Here is an 11,643-nt window from a genome sequence, read left to right as displayed (position 1 = left end):
TTCTGAATGCAGCCATGCTGCTCTGCTGTGTCAAGGGTGTAATTGGATGTTAGTTGTACGCAGGTGCAACATACCTTGACCAATAAACATGGTATCTAGATGAACAAAAAGTTCAAAAATAAAAGTTCAAAACAGTATGCAAATACTCAGTTAGGTTTAGAACTAACATCATGAAATGTGATATAAATAGCCTACAATTTTGGCAGATTGTAAACTATTATCAATGACAGAAACAACTCAATATGGATTTTTTTTTTTCTGCAGCACACCTGCGCAGCCTTCACAGTTTGAAAAACATGGGGTTAGAGAACTGGGCTAAATTGGAAGAGGTACATAAATAAATGAACTGGCATCGCTGTGGAGAGAAGCCATTTTGGCACAGGCACATAATGTTTGAGTGTATTACAGTACTCTCTCAGATACCTATTTTCTTAGTTCTTGTTTAAAGTGTGTGCCTGTGTGTGTGTGTGTGTGTGTGTGTGTGTGTGTGTGAGAGAGAGAGAGAGAGAGAGAGAGAGAGAGAGAGAGAGAGAGAGAGAGAGAGTGAATGAGGGAAAAAAGCCATTGTGTTAGATAAGCAATGCCTTGTTTATACTTTTGATTTATCCACCTAATTTCCGAGATGGTGTTTTGTGTGCTACGGCTATTGATCTCCGAGGTATTGTAATGTGTGTCTGTCCATCAGGTGCCAATAGCGGTGTCTCTGGCAGCATTAGCTGCCACTGGAGCCGGCTGGCCAGATGAATGGACTCTTTGTTTGGTCAGGTCTGCAGTGCTGGCCTGTGCCCACACACACAGACAGCGAGCCGTTATAACCTTGACTGTGTTTGTGTTTGTGTTTTGTGTGTTTGTGAGCATCTCCCTCTGTGCTGTTGATCATCACAGTGGAGGGATGCGACCGCAATAATTGTCTCCCCTCATTATTATTGTGAGGTCGTTGACCTCATTTCCAGGAGTAGAGGCGACCTGTTTCCTTACTGGAGCACCTCCGGGTCATTTTCATTGGACTGAGGAGAGGTGAGGAGCTCTGAAGCAGAGGAGGATGGAGAGAATTAGAGTGACGGAGAGGAGCAATGAGGAGGAGAGGAGAGGAGGAGAGAGGAAAGAGGAGCAGTGAGAATGAAAGGAGCAGAGAGGAGGAGAAGATGAGAGGAGGAGAGGAGCAGAGAAGAGGAGAGGAGCAGTGAGGATGAGAGGAGCAGAGAGGAGGAGAGAAGCAGGAGGAGTAGAGGAGCGCTGAGAAAGAGAGAAGAGGAGCAGAGAGGAGAAGAGCATTAAGGAGGAGAGGAGAGCAATAGTCAGAGGAGGAGAGAAGTTAGGAGGTGAGGAAAAGACCTCTAATTATTTATAGGACAGATTGAGAAGAGAAGGAGCAGTGAGGAGGTGCTGACTACAGCAGCAACTGGGCTCCTGTTGTACATGAATCACTGGGCTCTGTGAGCAGAAGTAGTGAGCGGAGCAGCAGGAGGAGGCACAGGAGGAGGGGAGATACCTAGGGGAGGTGTAGGGAGGGGAGATACCTAGGGGGAGGTGTAGGGAGGGGGGCTCATAGGGAGAGGCGTAGGGAGGGGAGATACCTAGGGGGAGGTGTAGGGAGGGGGGCTCATAGGGAGAGGCGTAGGGAGGGGAGATACCTAGGGGGAGGTGTAGGGAGGGGGGCTCATAGGGAGAGGTGTAGGGAGGGGGGCTCATTGGGGGAGGTGTAGGGAGGGGGGTGCATAGGGGGAGGTGTAGGGAGGGGGGTGCATAGGGGGAGGTGTAGAGAGGGGGGTGCATAGGGGAAGGTGTAGGGAGGGGGGTGCATAGGGGGAGGTGTAGAGAGGGGGTGCATAGGGGGAGGTGTAGGGAAGTGTGACACAATACGGGGGGTCTAACTGTGAGAGGAGGTGCATAGCGGGAGTATAAGTGCTGCTCTGTGTGAGCATGGCTCCTCCAGCTGGTGCTGCTGTCCTCCTCTCCTCATCAATTATTTAAAGTTCCAGTTTCCAGGCCCCTTTCTTCCAGATATAAATAGAAATGTTGATTGTTAAAAACACTTTTTTTTTCTTTTCTGTCATCTAAAAAGAAAGTGTTGTGTTCTTAGGGGGCTGTCAGAAAAGTGCTGGAGTGGTGGGTTTTGGGTTTTGGGTTTGGAGCTCGTCAAGCGTGGATGTCGCCTGGCCAGAGCTGCCTGCTCGCGGGTCCCCACCATGCCGCCCGTCCCCCGTCTGTCTGGCCGAGGGAGAGACGCAGGAGGCGCCTGACCCATCAGAGGAGTGACTAAACCACCTGACCAATCAGAGGAGCGCCTAAACCACCTGATCAAACAGAGGAGCGACTGGACACTGATTAGAGGAAGCAAGCTGCACACACAAAGATGATCTCACTAATGACGTGCTCATGGAGGAGTTACAGTACATTGCAAGAGCATTCTTCTGTACGGAAAAAACAAACATTGTGATGCCACTGGCTCTATGGATATGAGAGGGGAGCATGGGACATGGACATGGCCAGAGAGAAATTCCCTCTGGCAGATGAGATCCCTGCACTACTGAGTGACCCTTAGATCTGTCCTGGCTTTACATCTGCTGACCTGAGTTTGCTTAGGTCTGGTTGTGCTGTTGACTGAAGTGTGCACACAACTCCCACCATTATACCACGCCCACATTTAGGCCACGCCACACCCATAGACCACACACACTCCATGAGGGACACGCAATCCCTGTCCTCACCAGAGAGCCACATTTGAGCCCTCACTTTGTAGTTTAACTAAACCCCAGACTGCAGCAGCATACACAGTGTTTCAGACCTTCCAGAAACATCAGGTAACTTTGACAGCAGCTTTTCAATACTCTGTCTAAAGTAACTTTGTAACAAGGCTTTCTACATGTCCACTTTGGCTTAGTTTGTGTTAGTTAGTTTGTGCTTGTTTGTAAATCTCCCAATTGTAACTCTGTGGTTGTCATAGTAACTCCAAAATTATAGAAAAATGTTTGCTGACATCTAAGCAGTAAGTTTGCTAATGGGGTGAAAACATTGCATCATTCTTGCTCTCAGTAAAAAAAAAAAAAGAATTTAATTATCGTCTAAATAATTCACGGAGGTGGGAGACTGCCTTAACGTTCAGAGCGTTAGCAGCGTTGTTTTGCTCGCGCTGGCGTTAAACGGAGTCGTTTACCCTGGAGCAGCGCGGCGTGGTGGGAGGTCGCTGAGGATGAGACTATTATTAGAGGACGGGCCAGACTCGGAGGCTCCAGCATTAGTATTCTCCTCGCCTGAGCCAGTGAAACTCGGCCGCGGATATCGAACTCTCCTCGGCCACGGAACTCTCAGAGTTTCATCAGTTATGTCCCTCTGTCCCATGCCCACTCCCAACAGGGACAAGGGCAAGGTCAGACTCTCGCTAATTTCCCAAACCACCTAAACTCACCCAGATTATCCTACATCTATTTAAACTCACCCTGAATACTCACTCTTATCCCATTTCAACTCACACTGATTACTCACTCCAAACCAACCAAACTCACCATGGATTATTCACTCTCCCTGTCCCAGCTGTGTGGTGTGTGTGTATGCGTGGGAGGGCATTTCCGGCCTCTCCCGGCGAGGTATGCCCCAGAGCCTGGCAGGCCTCTCCTGCAGAGGGGTGAGTGTGTTGCGCTGCGTGGCGCTCCCCCTGCCAGCGTGATGGGAACACGAGAGTGGGTGGTGAGAATTAACTGAGGAATAAATAGCTGGGATGCCAGCAGATAACGGACAAATTCAATCTGCTGCGCTCCCGCAGGCGAGAGAGACAGAGCGCTTCACGGCATCGGCGACGTCTCTCCGCTACGCTCCACTCCACGGGCCCCGCGGTGACAGCTCGCGTTCCGGCGCCTTCTTTCACATGGCTCTGCGGATTTATCCCACCCTCCACTCTTATTCCGCAGCACCAGGCGCGAGCGCGTGGGCGGAACCACGGGTCCGGCGGCTCCGTGTGGCAGTTCCACGCGTTCTAAGAGGAACGGATGTTTCATCAGCGGGCCGCTCTCTGATCGGACTGAGGGTCCGTTGAGGGCTTCCAGGAACATGGAGAACTTGAGGAAAAACAGGAGAACCAGAAACCACGTGTGGAACAGCAGAACCAGAGACCGACTGTACAACAGCAGAACCAGAGGCCGTGTGTAGATTAGAACAGCAGAACCAGAAGCCTAATGTAGAACAGCAGCAACATAGGCTGAATGTGTGCTTGTATGGGTGAGGGTGTGGGTGTGGGTGTGGGTGCGGGTGCGTGCATTTGTGTATATAGTGTACAGTGCCCTATGCTGCTATGCTGGAGTACGGCTCATACAACTGGTGCTGGGCCCTGTAACTCGTAGGCTAAATGAAACGTAAATCTTCATGTACGCTTGGCTTACGAACTCGTAAATAATAATGATCCGGGTGTAACTGAAACTTGTCTAAAGTCACACGTAAGATGCACGGAAAATTAAACTGTAACTCGAAACAGAAATTATCGTAAATGTTATGGTAACTACTGAATCAACGTCGTTTGGATTTGGCTGTCACTGTCTTTAGCTGCTCTGAACGCAATGGATGGAAAAATGAAAAAATGTCTTACTTTACGGCTGAGGATGATGAAATAATTGTCGCTGAGGTAGAGAGGAATAAAAAACATTTTATTCTCAAGCGGATGAACACAGTGACACATTTCAGAAAGAAGATTTTGGAGTGCGATAGCAGTAAAAATAAACGTTGTAAACAGTGGGGTGATGAGGAACAAGCAAGACGTGACAATCAATAGCTGGATGTACAAACAAATGCTAAAATAACGGAGACGAAGAGAAGGTAAGACAGGCTGTCATGAATGCAAGCGAGAGTCATAAGTAGGCTATCCTAGGTTGTTCTTAAGTTACGTTGAAAAATGTGTGTGTAGTGTACAGTCCTCTACTTAGCAGTGCTGGCCTGTTTCTGTGTGTGTATGTGTGTGTGTGTGTGTGCGTGTGTGCGCGTGTGTGTGTGCATGCGTGTGTGTGTGTGTGTGTGTGTGCGCGCGCGCGCGCGTGTGCGTGTGTGTGCGCGCGCGCGCGTGTGTGTGTGTGTGTGTGTGTGTGCGCGCGCGTGTGTGTGCGTGCGTGTGTGTGTGTGTGCGCGCGTGTGTGTGTGTGCATGCGTGTGTGTGTGTGTGTGTGTGTGTGTGTGTGTGCGCGTGCGCGTGTGTGCGTGTGTGCATGCGTGTGTGTGTGTGTGTGTGTGTGTGTGTGTGCGCGTGCGCGTGTGTGCGTGCGTGTGTGTGTGTGTGTGCGCGCGTGTGTGTGCGTGTGTGTGTGTGTGTGTGTGTGTGTGTGTGTAGTGTCCAGTCCCCTATGCTGCTGTGCTGGAGTGTGGCTCATGTGGCCATTTATCTGTTTAACACTCTTCTGTTCGCTCCGTTATTTATGTGTGCTGAGCAGTGGCGGCAGCGGCAGTGGCAGCCTGTTTGCCCAGAGCTGGTTGTCCTCTCACGGGTCCGTAAATCACAGCAGCTTTAGCGTATAGGCCACTTATGGAAATGGGGCAGACACTAGATCACCCCGACAGCAGTGGCCACATATCAACACAGGAGCGCAGGCCGTCGGACAACCAGGGACAGGCACCAGGCAGGCATCGGGGGGCATCAGGGGGAATCGTACAGCTACAACCAGGCATCAGCTGCTGGATTGGGGATCAAAAGAGGAGCTGGAATGGGGGGCCAGGTAGGTATGGGGGTCTCAGCTGGAATGGGGGTCTGGGCAGGTATGGGAGTCCAGGCAGGTATGGGGGGCCAGGCAGGTATGGGGGCTGGGTAGGTATGGGGGGCCAGGCAGGTATGGGGGGCCTGGCAGGTATGGGGGTCTGGGCAGGTATGGGGGGTCAGGCAGGTATGGGGGTCTCAGCTGGAATGGGGGGCTGAGGGGCTGCATCAGAGGCACTTCAGCTGCATCGATTGTTGAAGGTTCTAACTGGCTGTCAACATCAGCCTCCGGCTCCAGCAATTTGAGTAAGCGCATATACAGCATCTGTCCCCCAAGTCATACATCAGCAAACACATTTCTGCTGAGATGCCTTTTCATGACTCAAAACATAAATAACCTGCTGCCAGCTGCGTTTGGAGCGCAGATAAGCCTGTGTTTGAAGCCTCCTGTCCTCCAAGCAGCCAGAAAGCACAAGCATACAGACAGCTCACAGCCCACAGACAGCTCACATCCGCTCACAGACAGACAAACAGAACAGCCCACAGACATACAGAGAGCTCACATTAGCCCACAGACAGACAGACAAACAGACAGTTCTCACCAACTCACAGACAAAGTGAGACAAACAGCTCACTTTAACCCACAGGCAGATGGACAGACAGCTCACATCAGCCCACAGACAGACAGCTCACTTCAACCTACAGACAGATGGACAGACAGAAAAAACAGCTCACATCACCTCACAGACAGACAGCTCACATCAGCCCACAGACAGACAGCTCACATCAGCCCACAGACAGACAGCTCACAACAGCCCACAGACAGACAGACAGCTCACCTAAAGCCCACAGACAAACAGCTCACATCAACCCACAGACAGACAGCTCATTTGTGTGGTCAGATAGTTGACCGCTATGCTGCTGTGTTGACAGATGGTGGTCTGCTGTGGTGTTGTGTGGTCAGATCAGGGGCGCAACTACCCATTTGCTGAGGGGTATGCAATAACAACATTGCCGCCCCCCCCCCCCCCCAAACAAAAACTAGGCTGCTGTTTTAGTTATGATTGTGATTAATCTTACATGTATATGATAGATGATAACAAAAATATAACACAAACAACTAAAGATAAAAAAGGCCAATAAAGTACCCTATTAGTGTGTATTTTGATGAAGTTTTGATAATTGGAGCATTGTCACTTTAAGAGGTGCTGAGTCTAGACGGTCATCATAATGTCCTTTTGCCAGCTCTTGCTCACAAAGAATAAGGCTGATCCAACTCTAGCCTTGTTTATTTGCGCCACATTGACAACACAATATTAAGTTAATACAAGCAGCTTTCATTGTTAGGATGGAAACATGTAATGAGTTGTTGCTGGCTTGACATTTCTATTTGCAATTAAAAGTGCATTATGAGCCTGGTAGCCACTTAGCTATCTGAATGGAATAGGCTACGTTTCAATCGGCATCTATATGCTTCATGGAAATGCTTAGCTTAAGGAAAACTAATTATTGAAGATTCACCAACTCAATTATTCAGAAGCAAAGTAATCTTTATATTCTTGGTCATGTTACAAATCAGTGAGTAGGCTACAGGCAATGTTGAAGAGCCCTCTCACCAACCTGAGCTTATAAATGGTGAGACAGTGGGAACTTGATAACTACAGTATGTCACCTATAGCCTCACCTTTCTTTCATTCGTAATTTCCTTTTAAACGTTTCTTATTAAATAGGAGATGGCAACAATGTCAAGCCAGCTGGTGTCTCTGCCTTTGTTTCTTATGCATGCTCAAGATGCGTTCCAAATTACACATAGGCCTGGTACTCAAGGTAGAGCTGCATGAAGATTGTGAAAACCCAAAGGTATTAATTATTCTTGCATGTTTGATCGATAACTCATTTCGGAAGGTTTTGATGCACAAACGAAATAAAAACTAGAAATAGATGCTACTAAGTGTGAGATCCGGGGCTGGTGCTTGCCATTAGAGCTAGATAAACTTGAACTTTAACATGAATAGGCCTAGGCCTATTTGTAAGCCTCCATGGTAAACCAGAGTTATTGTTAGTTATGTTTTCCAGATTCTTGTCAGTTATTGTAGCCTACATGCTACCTTATAGCCTATATTTTCTAGTTGTCAGCGCAGCAACATTGATTTTGCAATAAGCTAGCCGTAAACCCCAATTTGGCACTAGCTAGTCTGTTAACATGAATATTTGCAAGCCTCCAAGCCCACACTTTAAATCCTACCTGTTGCCTTTCACCATACACTTATTTAACTGCTGTCCCTTGACATGCCATCTCCTTTTTCCTCTGGAGCTGTCCACGTCACGTGTTCGGAAATATCCTCTAATTTGATGGTGATGTCAGGTGACTGCACGTCACAGCTAGGCCTACCGATTCAACTTCGGATCTACACATTCACAAATCATTCACAAATCAATACAAAAATATAAAAACTTCGACAAGCATCCCAAGTAGGCTATATACCACACACACACATAAATGCGTGTAATTATTAAAGATTAGATTGTTGCACTGTTTATGTTTGTGTCACTTAAGAAGACGTTTGAAGATAAGAAAGAGGTCGAGTAAGAAAGTGAGGAAATGTGTAGGCTTAAATAACATAAGTCTAGGCTTAGATTTTGACGCAGCACAGACTAAGACAGTTAGTTTCATAACTTGATTGCATTTTTGTCTGCTTTTCATCACATTATTATGACCATTAAATGTAGGCTATGCTATTTTGCACGCTAAAATCTGATTCATCACAGGTAAACACAATAAAGAATGGGAACGTAAGTTGGATTATGTATACTAAGTTGTAATTTCTCTGTATGTTCTGTTGGTGACCTCAGTGTGTAAGACGCTCTTAGCTGGTAACAAGAACTCTGGAGCACTCGTAGATCTACGAGTGTTTTCACGACGCTCTTACTGTAAGCTACGATGGTTTCGGGAAACAGTCAGCAAATCTTAAGACGTTCGTAAGAGGGACTTTACGACTTTACTACTTAAGATGCTTTCGGGGAACTGGGCCCTGGACTATATAATTGCTGTTTTTATTTTACCTGGTCATTTTAATGCAGCGTGATACTATTGGAAGATAATATGCTGGATGTGTAATGACTGTTTATACCAAAACCATAGCAATGCTTTCTTCTAGTGGGACTGTCACATTCGATTGGTCGTATGAGTCGATTTTTTCCATGCATGCAAATCTTCGTTTGACAAGAACTTTTTGTACCAAAAAATAAGGCTGAGGTGATTTGTGTAGTTTGTGTGTGTGTGTGTGTGTGTGTGTGTGTGTGTGTGTGTGTGTGTGTGTGTGTGTGTGTATAATGAGTGGTATGTGTGTGTATGGGGATGTTGAGTGTGTGTAGGGAGTGCTATTTGCTTCAGCGCTATGTGTGTGTGTGTGTGTGTGGGGGGGGGGGGGTGTCCTTCCCCTTTCTGAGCGTGTGCGTTTTGCTTCCACACACATTGGACCAGTGTCATGGCAACCGACAGTGTTTGCTCCGAACTCATGACTCTGTGTCGAATCATTTTTTATTCCCATAGTCTGAGTGTGAAGGTCAAAGTGTAATGCTTGACCAGACAGACGCACACACACGCACACCTACACACACACACACACGCTAACACAGTCACAGACAGGTATCACCTGCGTAAGAGGCACTCAGCTACCTCTCTCCATGTCAAATGCACAGAGCTCTCAGCGACACACTGCCCCTCTTGTTCATCGCTGTTCTGCCTGTCCTTCCCCTGCTGTCTGCCAGGGGAGAGGGAGAGAGAGACAGATAGAGAGAGGGGGAGAGAGAGAGAGACAAAGAGAAAGGAACAGAGAGGGACATGAGAGGGGAAGCGAGAGAGAGAGACGGGAGGAAGGGAGAGAGGGGGACAGAGAGAATGAGAGAGAGAGAGAGAGAAGGAGAGCGATAGGGGGAGAGAAGGAGAGAGAGAAAGGAACAGAGAGGGAAAGAGAAGGGGAGAAAGAGAGAGAGGTAGGACATCAGAGGGGAGAGAGAGAGAGGGGAGGGAGGGAGAGGGGGACAGAGACAGAAGGCAGACAGGGGGAGAGAAGGAGGGAGAGATGGATACTGAGAGAAAAAGAGGGAGGGAGCTGGCCTGTTGTCCTGTGGAATAGAGTGATGAAGAGAAGAGTGAAAAGAAAGAGAGAGAGGGCAGCTTTCCTCTCCGCACGATGACCATATTTGGGCGTCCCGTAAGAGACGACACAGCCCAGGTGTGGTGACCTCGGGGCAGCGGAGCGGCAGAGAGAGGCTCCGGGCGGCGAAGCGCGGTACAAACAGGCTGGAGTGCCAGGTGCGGTGCTGGCAGCAGGGATTACCGAGCAGGAAGAGACACCCTCAACATGAATATGGACACGCTTCAGTCAGCTGCAGGGCTGTGGAGGCCACTCATCAGACAGACCATCTAAACATATTCTCTCACAGAGAATACCTGAATGCCCCAATCACAACTCTCCAAATTCATTGACCTGGCAGAATGTTGAGTGGAGTGGACCAGTTGCTGTTTTAGATGGACAGCAGTGGAAGCCAAAGGCATTTAAGCACAGCTGCAGAGAGATGGAATGCGAATCAAATTCTAATCATTTTATTCATTCTAAGTTCTGCTGCTGCATGCACTGAATAGTAAATGCCCCCTACAGGTCAGCGATGTCATCACACTTCTGCTAGACTTATCTGATTAGACTGCTAAGAGAAGCACATGAAAGGTCAGTGTAGCGCCTCACGCATCTTTATTGCAAGAAGAGAGGGTTAACCCCAGGAGGACTCCGTCTTTATTCTTCCTTTATGACACGTCTTTATCAGTCTCTTATTGGTCAGCTAATGCACCCAGAGGGTTGGCATTTGTCAATGTCTGGCGGTTGAACTCTCTCAGGCCGTTGCCACAGGCAACCAGCTTTTGTCCCATTCCTCCCTCCAGAACGGAGTTCTCCACGACGCCCGCAGCAGCAGCAGCAGCAGCATTAGCAGCAGGTGAACCAGGACGAGCATCCTCTCAGAGACAGCTGCTTCAGGAAATGAGCGTCTCCAGGGCGACGTAAAAGGCCTCCGCTCCAGCCGCCTCATCAGCACCCCATCAGATTTCACTCAGAATATTAACCAGCGCTGTGTGCGTTATGCCTCCCATAACACACCAGAGGAAAGCTGTGTGTGTGTGTGTGTCTGTGTGTGTGCGTGCGTGTGTGTGTGTGTTTCTGCGTGTGTTATATAACGTTAACTATAACGTTATATAACATTAACTAATGTTACAGGTATCAGCCAACTGATGATAGGTAGAAAAATGACAAAAGTAAAACAAAATCTATATACAACACATAAGTTTAACTAGACAAGTAAATACAAAAATTCTACAAAAGATTACATAGAATTATGAAAATTCAATTCATTTAGGGGCGTGGTCTCTGTAAGAGTGTGTGGTGCATGTAAGGGGGTGTGGTCTCTGTAGGGGGCGTGGTCTCTATACAATGAGGTTTTTGTGGGTTTGATCTTTGAGTGGGACAGTACCGGTGGTCTGTGGAGCTGGTGGGGTGTGGTGTGGTTGAGGCGGTTGGATGTGTGCGTTGTCTCGGTGCTGTGTGTGGGGTGTGGTGTGCGGTGAGCTGTGTGTGGGGTGCTGTGGGAGGTGTGGAGTGTGGGGTGTGGTGTGGAGTGGGGTGTGCTGTGTGTGGGGTGTGTTGTGTGTGGGGTCTGGTGTGTGTGCGGTGTGGTGTGCGCTATATTCTGTATAAACTTGAAAGAGCAACTAATTTTGCTTTTGTGCTTGCAAAGATGTTGGTGGTAGTCTACTGAGCAATGTCTATAAAATAGGCTGTCAAAATTGTTTGTGTTAGTTGTAACTTGCACATGGTAAAGATAAACTGACTGGGTAATTGCACTTTTAAATGTAGCACCAACATTTCAGCCAAGTGGAATGAAACTGGGATAATCTGGTGAATTTTACAGTTGAAAAT

At 48.1% G+C, this 11,643-nt stretch overlaps 1 long non-coding RNA gene across 1 annotated transcript in view; it reads left to right on the top strand.

Annotated features, from left to right (window-relative positions):
* Nucleotides 1-9,322, top strand: part of LOC121714267 — a 26,768-nt gene extending 17,446 nt beyond the window's left edge. Inside the window, exons 2-4 of the long non-coding RNA XR_006033069.1 lie at nucleotides 623-627; nucleotides 7,862-7,864; nucleotides 9,311-9,322. This is a non-coding gene — a long non-coding RNA (uncharacterized LOC121714267). The remainder of the gene's footprint in view (nucleotides 1-622; nucleotides 628-7,861; nucleotides 7,865-9,310) is intronic.
* The last annotated feature ends 2,321 nt before the right edge of the window (nucleotides 9,323-11,643 follow it).

The sequence above is a fragment of the Alosa sapidissima genome, chromosome 7 (genome assembly GCF_018492685.1).
Source record: "Alosa sapidissima isolate fAloSap1 chromosome 7, fAloSap1.pri, whole genome shotgun sequence".
NCBI classification, from domain to species: Eukaryota; Metazoa; Chordata; class Actinopteri; order Clupeiformes; family Clupeidae; genus Alosa; species Alosa sapidissima.
Note: the sequence above shows the minus strand (reverse complement) of the source record. Positions and strands in the feature narration are given on the sequence as shown.